Below are 4579 nucleotides of genomic sequence, written 5' to 3' on the forward strand. Positions count from 1 at the left end.
CAACATAAGAGGTAACAAATAAAGCCTTTTTTTTAGCAATTCGTTCTAAACAACCCGGATTATATTCTATAAAAGCAATTGGGTAGTTATAGGATTAGGTCCAGGTCAATGAAAGCCAAACTACTGAGCAAAACTCGTTTCAAAATGCTTCGAATACACTTCACTGATTAGTAATAGACGGGACAGTATCCAACTTTATCCAGACTTATGAACTAATAACTGATGGGCTCCTGTTCATATTCGAATTGTGTTTAGGCTAATTTATTGCTACAAAAAAAACTTAAAGAGCTCAATGAATTAATTAACCAATTGCCATTTACGTTGAGATTTCAAGCCCAAGGACATAGTATTGTGCGACACCTGATTTTTGAATTCAATTCATCGGAAATAAAACAAGCTAACGTACTGCACTACTAACACGTTCATTAGGCCTAGATTTTAGTATTGACAGGGCCTACGCTTGCTTTAAAAACCTAATTTTCAGTTTCAATAAGTAGTCAACACACGGATTCAAACTACATTACACTAATAGCTCCAACTAAACCAAACTAAATGGCTAAGACACAGGTCATGCATCTAATTCGTTTAACATTCCTCAGCTAAAAAAAATAGTCCAATAGTTCGCATCAGTCCAGTTACACATTCAGCAGACATTTATATGATATTAGTGAGTGAAGTATCTTAATGTACAAATCAGTAGAAAAGCTAAATCAAACTTAAGCTTCAAATCTTCATGTATATTCATGCTTCATGTTTACAGCTTACAAATTGGCAAGGTTACAGCCGTGTACCTGGAAGTCGAAGTATAAACCAAGAAAAATGAGGGGGTCAGTCAAACAGCAACAGCAACAGCAAATGACCAATCCAGCAGGGTTCAACAACGACAATAGGAGAATTTTCAGAAAACAAATGAACACCAGAGAATCCAAGAATCAACCCAGCAATCAATAAACCCAAGCAGATAACCAATCAACTCAGTCGAACAAACTAGATTCAACTTGAAATCATATTTTTGGACCTTTCAAGCTTCAGTTACTGAACAATACCAAGAAAACTTAAAGCTATTTTAATCCTAGATGAACTAGAATCAGAAAACTTCCTCAATGGAACAATAATATTTTTTTTATTTCTTGTCTGTTTCTCTTCCTCTATCTTTTATTCTCTCTTTTCAGATTGCTTTTTTTCAATCCCCCTTAACTCTGTCCTAAGTCCCTCCACTTATACCCAAACACTGACCTTGCCAGCTCTCAAGAGCACTCAGGCAGAATTAAGAAACTAATTCTGCCCATGATCTTCTTTAGAACTCCACTAGAGTATGTTTTTCCCCATTATCCCTTGTCTTTTCCTTATTTAATGTTCAAGCAGGTATTGGCAACATATTTTAATCAATCCCTTTTAAACCTCCCCATACCATTATGTTTTATTCCCCATTAGCACTAAACAAATGCATTAATTTAATGTTACATTAGCACTTACTGGACAGAACACTTAAACCAACCATTTTTAAACTTTTAAGTCCCAAATTATCCCCTGAAATGCCTGTGATTACTATCCTACCCCCAATCACTTTAAACCTGTATGAAACCTCAACTATAGCCAATTTAAGCCTATCAATTGACTAATTAGATACATGAAACTAACTCCCAATCAACAACATTAGGACAATTCAACAAGGTTAGATTCATATCAGAACAAGATTAACAGAACAAACAAGTAGATTCGAATCATTAAACTTAATCATCAATTGAACTCAAATCAAATCCAACAGCATTTCAACCAAGATGGGGATTCAATGATTCAGGACAATAGTCAGACTGGACTATTAAGGTCAAGAAATTGATTCACACAGATGCATGAGAGTAAGCTATCTATATTGGGAAGAAATATAACTCTAAATTAACCTCGAACAAAATGTTGGAACAACAAGTATAGTGGCTATGAGCCCTGAGGCTGAAAATACAAAGGTCAGAAGATAAAACAACATCCAATAACTTGAGGAGAACAACTGAACTACAGACATGAACGGGTCAATCGACGAGACCATTTAATTGATTCAACATATGCCAATCGACCAAGATGAGAAAAACTGGACCAGAAAAAGGTCTGAAAGAGGAGGAGGATTAATTGACAGAAGTGATGAATTACAACTTAGCACGGACGAATTACTTGACAAAATGATGAAAACCTGAAGAAACGACTAATTGCAACTTAACACAGACAAATAAACATAAAAAAAACAAAAAAAAAAACAAAGAAAGAGCTAATAAGAACTTACTGTTCTTTTCTCGGATCTTACCAGCATGACCTTTCGATCTTGAGTTCCAGTTAGTATTATACGTCTATTTCGTCAGAAATAGGCTTATAATACTAACTAGAACCCGTTCAACCCTGACATCTTCGAAATAGTCTCAAACCGTTGAACCCTAGATCCGCCATTCGACGATTTTTACTCGGATTCGAGCCAATTTGGTTAGGGATTAGCGATGAGGAGGTCTAGGGGATTATTGGGTGTGATTTTAGGGTTAATTGGACAGGCTAGGGTTTGGGTTAGGGATCTTCGATCGAAGATTCGAGAAGTCATAGTATGATTCGAAGTTAATGGAGTGTGGAATCGGAGAGAGGGGAGCAGGGTGGTTCAGGGGTGTGTGTTTCGTGGTCACCGGCATCGTTGCCGCCGGCTTTCAGGCGAAGGGGTATGAGGGCGGCTAGGGTTTGGTTGGGGGGGGGTCGTTTTAGTCTCTGATTTGGAGACGAAAGGGTGAAAATGAGGCGGGTGAAAGGGGTTTGGGTGTTTTGATATATTGAAAACCAGTTGATTAATCTGGGCCGTTAGATAATGGGAACCAACGGTCCAGATTAATTCACTTAAGCCAAACGGGGTCGTTTAGTAGTAAGGGGTCGGGGCAGGTATAGGAACGGGTAAGGGAGAGATGATCTCAGCCGTTAATGGATTGATATCAACGGTCCAGACTGAGCGTGACAGCGACGCCGTTTGGGTGGTCGTTTGCCAGATCAACTGGACCGGGTACAGGGGTGTCGAATTGGGCTGGTTTTTGGGCCTGGTCGATTTCTTTTCCTTTTTTTTTCATTTTCCCTCTTTTCCTTTATTTCCCTTTTTTAATTTATTTTTCAAAACTAAAATCCTAACTTTAACCATAAGCAAAATTAAAAATACCAATTAATTCCTGATAACAATCATCACACACAATTAAATACCAACTAAAATAACATCACACAATTGGAGATTAAATGCTAACAAATGCCAAGTACATATTTTTTGTGATTTTCATTCTTGCAAATCCAAATATTGTTTAATTAATTCCTAATTGTAAAATTAAATCCTAAATGCACATGGAACACATATTTTGTATTTTCCTTAATTAAAGTAAAAATAAACATGCACAGACAAATACAAATAAATCACAAGCAACACAAAACTATTTTGTTTTGAATTTTTGGGAGTAGTTCTTGTAGGGCAAAAATCACGTGCTCACAGCTGCCCCTCTTTGTCCGAAAACATGAAGAGTTTTTGTGCAAAGATAAAGTGAGCGGATACGAGCGATTTTTGCCAGTTCGGCTACTCCGTGTGAAGCATTTTTGAATGATTTGACCGAACCTCTGCTTCAAAGGTTTCCTACATATTCCTGGCTAAAAGGGAATCAGGTCAATGTAGTTCGGGAAGTTTCGGTAGCTGGGACTACCATGAAGCTGTGGTTTTACTGTTACTGTTGTTGTTGCTGCAGCCGCTACTTACTGACCTCCTGATTACACCATGCTAAAAGAAAACAAGAAGCTAGACTAAACTATAGTCTATGAATTACAAAATCTTATCTAGATCTTCAGTCTTGCTCTTGTGTCTCTTATTGCTTTGATGTCTTGCTGACTGGTGTTTCCTCTGACGTTTCTTTCTTTCTGTCTTGACTCGTAGTCTTCTCTTGATTGTCGAATTTGAACTGCTTATTTCCTTCTTGTGAGCTTCGAATTATTTTTCCTTCAAAGCTTGAACTGCCTTCTTCTGACTAGTGTTGCCTTCCTTCCGACTTCTGAACTTTAATTTATGCTGGGGATCTTTGTTGCAACCCTCCGCTCTCCGGGCGGGCTCCTGACTTCTGCTATGACTTAATAAGATAATACCTCCATTCTCGAGGCGGGCTCCTGACTTCAATAAACAATTTAAAGATAATACCTCTATTCTCCAGGAGGGCTCCTGACTTCGACTACAACTTGAAAATATAACAATCTCCATTCTCCCGGCGGGCTCCTGACTTCAACAACTTCTTAGAAATATAACACCTCCATTCTCCAAGTGGGCTCCTGACTTCAACTACTTTTTTTTAAAAATATAACACCTCCATTCTCCAGGCGGGCTCCTGACTTCAACCACAAATTGAAATGATAACAACCTCCATTTTCCAGGCGGGCTCCTGACTTCGACTACAACTTGAAAAATATAACAACCTCCATTCTCCAGGCGAGCTCTTGACTTCGACTACAACTTGAAAAATATAACAACCTCCATTCTCCAGGCGGGCTCCTGACTTCGACTGCTTCTTAGAATATAACATTGGCATTGTTCTCC

This window comes from Nicotiana sylvestris, chromosome 9 (assembly GCF_000393655.2).
Source record: "Nicotiana sylvestris chromosome 9, ASM39365v2, whole genome shotgun sequence".
Classification (NCBI taxonomy): Eukaryota; Viridiplantae; Streptophyta; class Magnoliopsida; order Solanales; family Solanaceae; genus Nicotiana; species Nicotiana sylvestris.